This window comes from Natrix helvetica (genome assembly GCF_964273705.1).
Source record: "Natrix helvetica genome assembly, chromosome: 1".
NCBI lineage: Eukaryota > Metazoa > Chordata > Lepidosauria > Squamata > Natricidae > Natrix > Natrix helvetica.
The window spans coordinates 101197077-101211231 of NC_138548.1; positions in this window are offsets into that span (position 1 = coordinate 101197077).

Sequence of the window (14155 nt, forward strand, 5' to 3'; positions counted from 1 at the left end):
CATAGATGCTGGTCTTGTTGTATTTGGGTCTTTTCCCATGTAAGATTGAGTTTGTCTTGGCAACCTTTCGGCGAGGTCTCACTCTCCATCTTCAGGCTGGGTTTTGGGTTTAAAGCGTGGTCGGAGCTGCAGCCTTTCTATATATCTTGGTGGGGAGGTGGGGAGTGCTGGCTTTATTTCAGTAAGTGGATTGGTTGTGTGGTTGTATCATGATTGGTAGATTGGTGCTGATTGGTGCTGATTGGTGCTGGCCGTGTGTCTGTTGTTGTTTCGTGTTGTAACGGCCTGGGTAGTTGGTGGGGCTCATTTGTTGACTAGGGCTGGTTTCCAGATATCTGGTAGGCGGGAGGTATCGTCACGTTTATTCATGTTGTGGGGGAGTTTCTTTATTTCGATAGTTTCCATAAATATTCTCTTGTTGAAGTGTTCAGTTTTGGAGATTAACCTGGTTCCTTCAAAATTAATTTCATGTCCTGTAGCTTTAAGGTGCTGGAAAAGGGAGGAAGTTTTTTCTTTTTTTTTCTTACTGCGTTCTTGTATTCTGCGATGCGGGCATTTATTCTCCTGTTTGTTTGTCCTATGTATATTGCAGGGCAGATTTTGCATGGTATTTTGTAGACTCCTTGGTTTTCTAGCTATATTTTGTCTTTGGGATTTCTTAAAATGTTGGGTATTTTTTGGTCAGTGTTGAAGGCTGTCTTGATATTGTGTTTGTGGAGAATTTTGCTGATTTTATCTGTGGTGCCTTTGATGTAAGGGAGGAGGGTGATGCTGTTGTCCTGTTCTGTGTCTCGGTTTTTTGGGGGAGTCTCCCTTTGGATTAGGTTGGCAATTGTTTTTCTTTGGAATCGGTTGGAGATTAATACGTTTGTGAGAGTGTGTAATTCAGTTTTCAGGTGGTCTTTGTCAGCTAGGGATTTGGTTCTGGTGATGAGAGTCTTGGCTATAGAATTGATCTGTGAGGGTGGTGATGGGATTGTGTGTTTAAGTAGTGGTTGCTGTGTGTTTTTTTTCCAGTAATGGTGTGTCCTAGGGAGCCATTGGGGTTTTGTAGATTAGGATGTCCTGAAAGGGAAGTTGCTTGTTTGCTTCTATTTCCATAGTGAATTGTATTTTGGGGTGTAGGCTGTTGAGATGTGTGAGGAAGTTTTCCAGTTTTTCTTTCCCGTGTGACCAAATCACAAAGGTGTCATCAAGATATCTAAGCCTGAGTTTGGGTTTGTGTTCACATTTATCTAAGGCGTTAGTTTCAAAATGTTCCATGTATAAATTTGCAATGATGGGTAAGAGGGGTGATCCCATGGGTGCTCCTTCTATCTGTTTGTATCTTTGTCCATTATGGATGAAGTATGTGTTGGTTAGGCAATGGTTGGTCAGGTCCAATATGTGTTTAGGGGGGTTGTGTTTGTTCTGGATAGCTGTCAAGGCTTCTTTCATAGGCACTTGGGTGAAGAAGGATATGACATCGAAACTCACGAGTAGGTCATTGAGTTGTAGGTTTTGTTTCTTTATTGTTTCTGTGAAGTGGAGTGAGTTTTGTATGTGTGAGGTGATGGATTCAGCATAGGGTTGGAGTTGTTTGGCGAGCAGTGATGTGCAGTGAGGTTTATGCCTGGTGAGGCTGGTGACGTCATCAGGAAGGCGGGGAATGGGACCACGTGTGCTGGAGGCTGAGGCTGCCTCAGTCTCCAGCACACGTGATTCCATTCCCCGCCTTCCTGAGCGCGCTCCACCGTCTCGCGCTCCGCAATCCCCAACAGCAGCTGCTTTCAGTGCTTTTCTGTGCGTCTAGCATTTAGGACATCCGGCTATCTACCTAAACGCCAGACGCACAGAAAAGAACTGAAAAGCAGCTGCTGTTGGGGATCGCGGAGTGCGAGCCGGCAGAGTGCGCTCAGGAAGGTGGGGAATGGATCAGCACACGTGATCCCATTCCCCGCCTTCCTGAGCGCGCTCCGCCGGCTCACGCTCCGCGATCCCCAACAGCAGCTGCTTTTCAGTGCTTTTCTGTGCGTCTAGTGTTTAGGACATCCGGCTATCTACCTAAACGGCAGACGCACAGAAAAGCACTGAAAAGCACTTCGCCTCCAAGCCACTTCGTCTTGATGACGTCGCCGACGTCGCTTCTGGGCGCGGACGGACGGAGGTAACCAGAGTGGTGCCGAGGGGTCCGGGCGGACGAAAGAGTGAGCGAGCCAGCAATGGAGGATCAAGCAGCCTGATCCTCGGTCGCTCGTCCGCCGGACTGCCTTGGTGCCACTCTGGCTACCTCCGTCCATCCGCGCATGGCAGCTGCGGCGCCGTCATCAAGCCCCTGCCACTTCTGGACGTCGATTGCAGTCGCGAGGAGCGCGCAAAGTACAGCGGAGGCAGGAAGGTTATTGGCGCTTCCGAGAACCCTCCTGCCTCCGCTGGTTGCCCAGCTGGCACTGCCCCGTGCGCGCTCCTCCTCCTCCCTCCTGTTCCTCTTATATATATGAAACTCCCTCGTGGATATTATTATTTTATATATTATTATTTCATGATGAGAGGTGAGGCTCTGCCTCCCCTGCCTCCCCTGACCGCACGTCCCTGTTGGCGAGGAATTTGGCAAGATGCTGTAGAGGTGAGCCTATGGAGCTGACTATGGTCTGAGTGGTTTTCCTTCTTTGTGTATCTTGGGGAGGCCATAGAGTTTGGGGCATCTGGATGAATTATCTCTGGGGATGATTCTTTGCTAGATGTCTTCACTGATGGGAGAGGCTTTTATTTTGGATTGGTGGTCTCTGTGTTTAGAGGTTTGTAAGCGGGGTTTTGGAGTAGGTTGGATAGTTTGGCTTGGTAGTCAGATGTGTTCCTTACCACTGTGGAGTTACCTTTGTCTGCTGGATGAATGATTATAGATATATAGATATAGATGATATAGATATAGATGATATAGATATAGACATAGATATAGATATAGATATAGATATAGATATAGATATAGAGATAGAGATAGAGATAGAGATAGAGATAGAGATAGAGATAGAGATAGAGATAGAGATAGAGATATAGATATAGATATAGATATAGATATAGATACAGATACAGATGATACAGATACAGATACAGATGGGATTGATAGCTATAGATATAGAAACACACAATTTACAAAAAGTTTTCCTGTCAGCTATGAGTCTATATCTGCACTTAGTATGGAATATCCATCGTGTCATATTAAATGAAGATATTGATAGCAAGGAGAATGACTGAGTAAACTATCAGTCTTTTAACTGAAAAAGCTAAGAATGGTATTCCCACTTTCAAGAATGATACAATATATAATTTAATAATTATATGATTTAAGAAACTATTTGGTATTTGTATAGATCTTGAAATATTATACAGGGCAGGCACTTGACGTCACTGCATCCTTCAGGAATAATAGATGCTGTTATCCATGGAAATTGGAGATCTCTGGATTCTGACTGGTTTTTCTGTTTTAGCTCTTTTAATGAATGGTTTATAATAACAAAGTTTTGGTTATGGTAATGAAAAAATATTGAGAGTAATTCTGGCACATGAATTATAGAGAATATTATAGAGAATCTTTTTAATACATAGAGGTGTCCCCTACGTTATCTTGAGCCCTTATGGAGTTGAAACAGGTAATTAATTAAGGAAGTTTTAGGGGAAAGACAACCTCAATCAAACAAATTTGATTTTCTTTATCAAATTATAATAATCTTATGGGACAACTGATTTTCAGATTTTCAGTTTTAGTTTTGGGGTTTATATTTTGATTTTTTTAATTTGATGGATCAAATTCAAAAATCTCTATGAGCACAAATAGTTATTACATAACCCCCTTGGTATTTGGTTGTCTCTTGAGTCATGATCTCATTGTGTTTCTAGCACTAAGACTGAAAGACATATTTGGAAGTTGATTATTTATTTTTCAGATGTGTGTCTTTTTGCTGCTGGCAAAGCCTATAATTTTCTCTCTTATCCTCTTTATAGGCTTAAATTTCAAAATTGTAAGCAAAGACTCTTAGATATGTGTGAGCTAATAGGGGCATTAAGATTTTATAAGATTTTATCTTATTTCTGATCAACTATCAAAACAACTTGAATTGTTGTAAGAGCAATTTGGATCGTTCAAAATTGGGGATTAGCATTAAATCCAATTGAAATATTTTTTTGAGTTCACAAGATCGTCCAGACAATTGTGGCTTCAGAAACACATAATTATTGTTGGATTAAAAGTATGTTGGATGATTGTAATGTAAATTAACAACTAAAGTATTGTTAAAATGAATATTGGTTACTTGCAAGAGTTTTGGAACAAAAATTCTAAATGTCTTAAATTAACAAATAATAAATGATAAAGGATCAGCCTACCCTTCATGGAGAGTACATATTTTCCTTCTTCATTGAATACTTCAGGGAAGCATACAAAAGGTTCCATTATTAGCACTGACCCACTCAAGCCAGTGGGAGGAGGCTTGCTATGGATCCCATCTGCTAAGGAATTCTGATGGGCCGGGTCAAGAAGAAGAGCCTTTTCTGCTGTGGCCCTCTACCACTGGAGCTGAGAACTGCTCTCACCCTTTTGGCCTTCCAGAAGAGCATTAAAACTTGATTTTGCCAGCTGGCTTGGGATCCCGAGAAGATGCTCATCACAAGAAGCTGTTGATGGGGTAAGAAGACCTTGTCCCCATGTTGCCCGTCTCTTAGTCCTGGTTTTGGTATAGTTTTAAGATTTTAATTTGCATAGCTTTAATATTTTTGGGATGCAGTATCTCAGTGGCTAAGACACTGAATTTGTCGATCAGAAAGGTAGGCAGTTCAGCGCTTCGAATTCCTAGCACCGCGAAACAAAGTGAGCTCCCGTTACTTGTCCCAGCTTCTGCCAACCTAGCAGCTTGAAAGCATGTAAAAATGCAGGTAGAAAAAATAGGGACCACCTTTGGTGAGAAGGTAACAGCGTTCCATGTGCCTTCAGCACACGGCCACACGACCACGGAAATGTCTTCAGACTACACTAACTCTTCAGCTTTGAAATTGAGTTGAGCACCGCCCCTTAAAGTCAGGAATGACATGCACGTATGTGTGTGGGGAACCTTTACCTTTAACTTAATATTTTAATTATTTTTCTAATTGTCTTTTTATAACCTGCAAGCTACCCAGAGTTGCCTTATAGGAGAAGTGGATGACATAAAAATATAATAAGTGAAAGATAACTGTTATGTTGGAGGAGGAGGAGCTTCCGAGGGAAATGGCGGCCTGCCTCTGAGCTCCGCATGACTGCGGGGGCTCTTTGCCGGGGTAGGGATGCTGCCGGCCCTCTGTTCCACCTCGAGGGCCGGGAATTTGTTGGCGACCACCCTCGGCTTTGTCCTGGATCCAGGCTGGCCCACCAGAATAGTCGGATAGCCGGGTAGAAGAGGAGAGCGTGCCGGCTGGAGCTGGGGATTGCCATTTTTGAGCTGGCGTTTTTTGAGCGGAGCGGAACAGAGCGGCGAAGGCCCGAGCGGAGGAATAATGTGGACAGGAGCGGTGATGGGGACGACCCTAGAGACCCGAGCGGCCCAAGCGGCGGCGGTATGGAGGCGGCGGCGGCGGTGGTGGTGGTCGGAGATGCCGAGCGCCGAACACCTCGGTCGCCATGAGTCCCAGACCAGCGGGAGGGCCGCGAGAGGGAGAATGAGGCCCGAGGCATCGGGGGGCACCAGAAGATTGGCAGGAGGACCGTGGGGGAGGCCGAAACGGTCCTGCGGGCTTTGGAACAACGGCTCTGGGTCGCCGAGTAGGCGGAGGGCCACTCGCGACGAAGGCTGGACATGGAGGGGAGGCGCTGGAGAAGCTAGTGGCCATATGCCTAAGGTTTGACTCTTTTGACTCTTTACCCCTGCCGTTTGCTGACAACTTGCCTCCCCCGCTCACTTATCAATTTTACCATTCTGACTATGGGCTATCTGCCCTTACCGTCCGCCACGAACTGCCTCCCAGCTCCACCCATAGACCAGCTGGCTAACTCACCACCCCATTCCTTCCACTCAGGGGTAGACAATTACCATCTATCTATCCCCCTTTCGTAGGGAATCCCGGCTTGCAAACTCATGGCAACAACTGCAGCACCCAAAAACGAGCTTGGCCCTGTGGCAAATATATGAACAAGATTTATTCGAGGTCAGACCTGCTGCCGCCGCGAGAGTCCCCCCTCTCGCAGGTATGGCCCTCCGCCCTTCCAAGGGCCCACCTTGATGATGGGTTCATTAACCCAGAGAGGTGGAGGAAGCGAAGACTCAGGGGTTTTTTAATAAAGTGTTTTTTAACAGTTTTAGGGGGTTCTGGAGTGGGGGGGAGGGTTAATCAGGCCAGGAGTGTGATTAGAGCCAGGCGAACAAGTGTGGTCGGGAGGGGAGTGAGCGGAGTGGGGGAGGGGAGGGAAAATGACATTCCAACAGAGGGCTTCGCTATACCAACGGTCGTAGGGAGGGGTGGGTGCGAGGACAGACGAAGAACTTGTAGTCGGTTGGGAGACCGTGGCCGTTGGACACGCCCGGTCACTTGTACCAACCCCCGCATTCTAGGTGGCCAGGATCTACAGAGCCAGGGCCTGAGGCTGATGTTATGTAACGCGAGGTCCGTTGTCAACAAGGCCCCCCTCATTAATGACCTGATCTCGGAGGGGGAGCCGGACCTCGCAGGAATAACGGAGACCTGGTTGGGCCATGAGGGAGGTTTACCCCTCGTGGAAATGTGCCCACCAGGCTACCGAGCATTCCACCAGCCACGGGCCCAGGGTAGGTGTGGTGGGGTAGCGGTGATTATACGGGAGAGTCTGGAACCGAGAGAGTTCACTGTGCCACAGATATCCGGGTGCGAGTCTCTTGGCGTGAGATGGGGCCCAGGGAGACAGTTGGGCCTGCTGATTGTATACTTGGCTCCTCGCTATACATCAGCGGCCCTGCCTGAACTCCTCGAGCTGATCGCAGAGATGGCGGTTGAGACCCCCAAACTTTTGGTTATGGGGGATTTCAACCTGCCGTCGATGGGTGAAGTATCCGAGGTGGTTCGGGAGTTCATGGCTTCCATGACAGCCATGAACCTGACTCAATTAATTCAGGGCCCCACGCACGAGGGAGGCCACACGCTGGATCTTGTTTTTGTCTCTGGCCAGTGGACGAGTGATCTGGGAATAGGGGACTTAGTTATTACGCCCCTGTCATGGTCAGATCACTCACTTCTCCGGCTTGACTTCCCTGGTGCTACCCTCCACCGCGGGGAGGCGGAACCAGAACGTCCTAGATGGTTCCGCCCCAGGCGCCTGATGGAACCGGATAGGTTCCAGATGGAGCTTGGGCCACTTCCTGTAGACCTGACCCGCTCCCGGATGGAGGACCTGGTGACCGCATGGAATAGTGCGGCCGCCGGGGCCTTAGACCGGGTTGCGCTTTTGCGGCCTCTCCTGTGGCAACGAACCACCCTGGCCCCTTGGTTTACCGAGGAGCTAAGGGTGATGAAACGCCACAAGAGACGCCTAGAGAGCAAATGGAGATCCTCCCGTTCCGAATTTGACCGACCACAGGTAAGAACCTACTTAAGGACATACCTTGTGGCATTAAGAGTGGCCAAACGTCGATATTGTGCCGCTCTTATTGTGTCCGCAGACAACCGTCCTGCCGCCCTGTTTCGGGTGACCCGCTCCTTTCTGTCACAGAGGCCGCGGGAAGCCCCCTTGCAGGGCAGGGCAGAGGAATTTGGGGAATATCTGCAGGATAAAATCGCTCAAATCTGGAGGGAATGGATCCCCCTCAGTGGGCTAGGGGGGACGTCCCAGGCGAGTCTTGAGATACCATTCTGGGAGGAGTTTGACTCTGTTGCCACCGATGATTTGGACAGGCTGCGTGGGCGACTGCGAGCCACCATGTTTATTGGACCCGTGTCCCTCCTGGCTTGTACTGGCATCCTGGGAGGTCACACGAGGCTGGCTCCTGGGGCTAGTGAACGCTTCATTGAGTGAGGGGTCCTTACCGGCCGCCTTGAAAGAGGCGGTTGTGAGGCCCTTACTCAAGAAGCCTTCTCTGGACCCATCTGAGCTAGCTAATTATTGTCCCGTCTCCAACCTTCCCTTTTTAGTGAAGGTTGTAGACAGTGTGGTGGTCCAACAGTTCCCACGTCACCTGGAGGAAACTGATTATCTAGACCTGCCCCAGTCCGGCTTCCAACCCGGGCACAGCACAGAGACGGCCTTGGTCACGTTGGTAGATGATCTCTGGAGGGCCAGGGATAGGGGTTGTTCCTCTATCCTGGTCCTATTAGACCTCTCAGCGGCTTTTGATACCATCGACCATGGTATCCTATTACGCTGGCTGGAGGGGCTGGGGGTAAGGGGCACTGTTTTGCAGTGGTTCTGCTCCTACCTCTCCGACCGGACGCAATGCGTGTTGGCAGGGGAGCAGAGGTCAACCCTGAGGCCGCTCACTTGTGGGGTGCCGCAGGGGTCGGTCCTCTCGCCCCTCCTGTTCAACACATATATGAAGCCGCTGGGTGAGATCATCCGTGGTTTTGGGGTGGGATACCACCTGTACGCTGACAATACGCAGCTGTACATCTCCACCCCGAACCACCCCAACGAGGCCGTCGAAATGATGTCCCGGTGTTTGGAAGCCGTACGGGTCTGGATGGGAGACAACAGACTTAAGCTCAACCCCTCCAAGACGGATTGGCTGTGGCTACCGGCCCCCCTGTTCAACCAGTGGATTCCATCGCTGGCCATTGGGGGCGAGCAACTGGCCCCCGTAGAGCGGGCACGCAATTTGGGCGTCCTCCTAGATGCCCGGCTGTCTATGGATGACCATGTGGCAACCGTGGCAAGGGGGGCGTTCCACCAGGTTCGCCTGGTGCGCCAATTGCGCCCCCTATTGGACCGGGATGCCCTTCGCACAGTCACTCAGGCGCTGGTGACGTCCCGTCTGGACTACTGCAATGCTCTCTACATGGGGCTCCCCTTGAGATGCACCCGGGGACTACAGCTGATCCAGAATGCGGCCGCGCGGGCAATTATGGGGAGTACGAGATACTCCCATGTAACACCTCTCCTGCGCGAGCTGCACTGGCTCCCTGTGGTCTACCGGGTGCGTTTCAAGGTGTTGATCACCATCTTTAAAGCGCTCCATGGCACAGGACCTAGTTACTTGCGGGATCGCATCCTGCCCCGTACATCCCTGCGACCAATTCGCTCTCACAGAGAGGGACTCCTCCGGGTGCCGTCCACTAAGCAGTGCCGGAGGGCGGCGCCCAGGAGCAGGGCCTTCTCTGTGATGGGCCCAGCCCTCTGGAATGACCTCCCCCCCGACATTAGGACTACTACTGATCTCCGCTCCTTCCGCAAGAAACTCAAGACCCACCTGTACCAACTAGCCGGCCTGGCTTAACTAGAACTCTATCCTCTAATCCCCCTGGCAATTTTAAATTTTAAATTTTAGGGTATTTTAATGTCTTTTTAACTTTATTGTTATTGTCTTTTTAACTTTATTGTTATTGTTATTTATGAATTGTAATAATTGTTTTTATTTATATATCTCCTCCGTGCAATATGTTGTGTATTTAATTGTACGCCGCCCCGCGTCCCTTCGAGGAGAGGGAGCAGCTTATAAGTTGAATTAATAATAATAATAATAATAATAATAATAATAATAATAATAATAATAATAATACACATAATACACATAATACACATAATACACATAATACACATAATACACCAGACATCACACTGGTTGAGAAAAATAAGGTTACAATCATAGACATCGCAATACCAGGTGATAGCAGGGTCGCCGAGAAGGAATATGAAAAAATCGCGAAATACCAGGACTTAAAAATCGAAATCCAACGATTATGGCACAAACCAGCAGTGGTAATTCCAGTGGTAATCGGCACACTGGGTGCTATTCCAAAAGCACTGGAATTACATTTAAAACAGTTAAAAATTGACAAAATCACCATCAGTCAAATGCAAAAGGCTGCACTGCTTGGATCTGCACACATATTACGAAAATACGTTGCGACGTCCTAGGCCCCTGGGTGGGGTCCGACTAGTAATTAATGCCAAATCCGGCGAAACAACTGGCCGCTGTGATACACTTCTGTTGATGCAATAATAATAATAATAATAATAATAATAATAATAATAATAATAATAATAATAATAATAATAATAACAATAACAATAACAATAACAATAATAATAATAATAATAATAATAATAATAATAATAATAATAATAATAATAAAATGAAGGAGAGGCCGTGCTTATGCGGATGCCTAAAACCCTCTGCCTTTAACAAGAAATCTAATAACTTGAGCAAAGTTTGTTTGATTTGATGTTCATAGATGTATTAATATACTTTTGAAAATAATGATATGGTTTAGGGATGTGAGTGTACTTTGGAATTATAGCTGCCAAAGTTGGAATGTATCACTGTACAAAGAATTATAGTAGTGAAAGTCAGTATTCTTTTTCAATTAATAGATAATATACTATGAGCCACCAGTATAAATTACCTAGGTTTAGTTAAAGCAACAGTTCAAATCAAGGAGACCAACCGACTGAAGATTAAAAATCAGTAATCACAGTCCAATACCCAGAATAATACCTAATCCTAAGGACCTATAACATGAAATATTATATTGGGTTGAAGATAATTAGTATAATAAAAAAAAACTACTGGTTGATATTTGTACATGAGTTCTATTTTTGTTAGTTATCTGTACTGATGAAGAAAAAAGAATTGTGTGAGGGGAAATATGCAGATGCCTAAAGCCTTCTGCTTTTAACAACAAATGTATTCATCTAACAACTCACACAAATTCTTACCACCCATACCTCAATGCTGCTGTCAAACATTTTAGATTGCTTTGAAGTGTGGATTTGAAAAAAAGGTACCATCCTAGAATGAAGCTATTGGGGTAGTGGAAAAAGAGGTTATCTGGTGAGGAAGTTCTCTGATGTAGATTTGCTGCCATCTAGTGAATCATAGTAAAGAGAGAGGAAAGAAAATTTTGTTTAAAGCTTCTCAGCCTTGTGACTAAGGCTGAGTGTGGTTTGCTTTCCTTAACTGTTAAACACACTTGATTCTGCTCATCTTCCATCAGCCCACTGAAAGAATGGTTTCATTTGACTTCAGAGAAATGTCATGTTAAGATTGTGTAACAGGCAAATTATCAACTCCAAAAGCCTGATGGAGTTCATCACACAGAGTGAAGGGAAAGGAAACATGTTTCCCCTTCTCCTTTCCAACTTTCCTCAGAGTTTCATTTTCCGTAGCTTTACATTATCTTTCCATTTAGTGCTGAAATTCGATTTTTTTTTACTAGCAGTTCTGTGAGCATGGTTTGGTGGGCGCGGCAGGAGAAAGATAGTGCAAAATCTCCATTCCTTCCCCACTCCAGGGGAAGGATACTATGAAATCTCCATTCCCACCCTTTATTGATAAGGGATTAGACCCTTATCAACACAAGGGATATATGGAAATTCTATCACACCCAAAAGGAATTTTTTTTTTAAATTCTAACTCTTGCTGAGTGGATGGGCGAAAAAGATACAGGAAAGGTAAATCCTGATTATTAGAAAAGAACTCACATTCGATATAGAGCAGTTGCTGAGATTCTTGTGAATGGATGTCTTAATTTTTCTATATTGAATTACTTAGAGGGAGTACTCAAATTTGCTTATGGCTGCTTAATGAGTTTCAGTTCAGCCTGCCAGGAAGTCTACAATATCCACTTTCTTATGGGGCACCTCGCTGCACCCTAAAATGAATCCTTACTCCCTCACACTCACAAAACAAAATTGCCAGTTAAACTTTGGTTAGAGATATGTCAGATCAAACTTCAGGATGGGTCAAAGATGTAGACATGTCATAAAGAAAATAATGTAAAGTATAATGTATATACAGTTGATTACAAAGATTTATAATTGTGTTTAGTTTATTTTGATCACAACAATGCACAGGGTGCAAATACAAATTTTCCTTGCAACAGCATCTTTATTTGCCCTTTGAATTCTTCTGACTATCCTGCAAATGGGCTAAGAGGTTGTTTTATTAAATAATTTACTGTAAGCATGGCCAGTGTATAATGATCCTATTATTATAACAATACAACAGCCTGATTCGAAGTTCTCCAGCTGGACAGACATGGGGGGGGGGGACTCTCAAGAGCCTCACATGAACCCTGTCTGACAAATCTATTCCGAGATCATTTTTGGATCAGAACCCTCCTGTAGAAGATGGGGCAGTGTCTCATTAGACCCAGGGGGAGGCAACAGGCCTCTCGCAGGTCAGAGATTTGCCCTCTGAATCAGAGCAGGGGCAGCAGCATGGCAACATGGCTGCACAGAAGCTGGCTTCCAGCCAAAGCAACTGAACAGGAGTGTGACGGAGACGAGATGAAAAACCGATAAAAAGATTCATTTAACCCACAGTCATAAATCAAAACTTGGAAAAGGCAAAGAATCTTGAAACTACAAATAATATTAATAGACAGATATGGATTTTGGCAAAAGGAAAGAAAGAAAAGGAAAATGGAGGGTTGAAACACTAGCCCTTCCAAAAAGCTATTTGAAACAATTCAGACAGAAAAGGTGAAATCAGAGAAGTGACAAACCCACTCAAATACAAACTCCAAATCTGGTTTTGGATTTGAAATAGAAACCAAACATTCTGAGGGATTTACTTCTTCTGAACTTCTTCCAACTAATATATCTTAAGCAACTCCAATTAGGGAAAAAATCAAGAAAAAAGCACTATCTTCTCACTGATAACTGATAACCTAATCTTGACTGTGCGGGAAGTTTTAATTAACCAACTGCCATAAATCAGAATTTGGAAAAGCAGGAGGCAAAGAGAAACATACCGGAGTCTGGCTGTTTGCAAGTTTGTTCCAATTAATATATTTTGAGGAGCTATAACCAACCGGAGGTGGAAGGTAGCAAGGGGGAAAACAAGATAAAGAACTGGGAAACTATGAAATTTTTCTTCTTCTTTTTTTCCTGCAAAAAATAAAGATGGCTCCAGCTTCTCTTCCGTTTTCACATTAATTGAATTAGCTAAATTTAAGGTGGAACAGAACCTCGAAATAAGATCTGCATAAGTAACTGCAAGTTTAGAACTGGACGTTTAAGGAAGAACAAAAGACTAAGATTGGTCCTGTCGCTCTTCCCCACAGCAGCTGAAGTAGATAAATTTAACTCTGAAAGAATAACTGTATAACTAACTGTAATTTTGGAACTGAACATCATGGAAAGCTGGGAATTTGAAGAACTATGTGAAATAATAAAAAATATGCATAAATCATTAAAATCAAGCCTAAATAGAATTCTGAACCCCAAGAAGCAGGGATTTAAAGAAGAAGGGAAGAAGAATGGGGAAAAGATAATGAAGGGGCAGAAACGGTGGGAAATAAAAAGCAGACATAAAATCCATTGGGCTTGGCAGTACTATAGGGAAAATTTGTTTGTGTCCCAACAAAAGGGAATAAAAAGCAGACAAAAGATGTTTCAGAGGTTGACAGTGGCATAAGGAAAATTGAAATAGGAAGTTGCGCCCCAACAAAGAGAAATATAAAATATTTCTTTGACGGTGGAGTGGAGAAAATTGAAGAGGGTGGACATATCAAAACAAAGGAAAGGGAGAAGGCAGGAACAGAGAAGTAAGACAAAAGATTTACTAGGAAAAAATCAGAGAACTAGAAATTATTATATGGGAAAATATAAAGCTAAAATAAGGGGTTTATTCCTAAACATGACAATAAAATGGAGTTGCTAATTGATTGAATATGATAATGGAAAGTAATTAAATAAAGGTCAAAATATATGGAATATGGACAAATATGAAACTGATATGGGGAGATTGTACAGCAGAGGTTTGTGTTTCACTTTTTTACATGATAATTAAACTGAATTGCTAATTGATTGAATATGACAGTAGAAGGACAATTAAGCATGGGTTAAAATATATGAAACATGGATATATTTATATAGAACCTTTAAGATGATTAATAAAGTGAGATGTGTACTGTTTGGAGAGGGAACATGAAATACAATGGGAAACTATTGAGATTTAACTCAGAATCACACATTGGGGCATGTAAGGATGTATAATTATATAAATATAATGATGAGAAT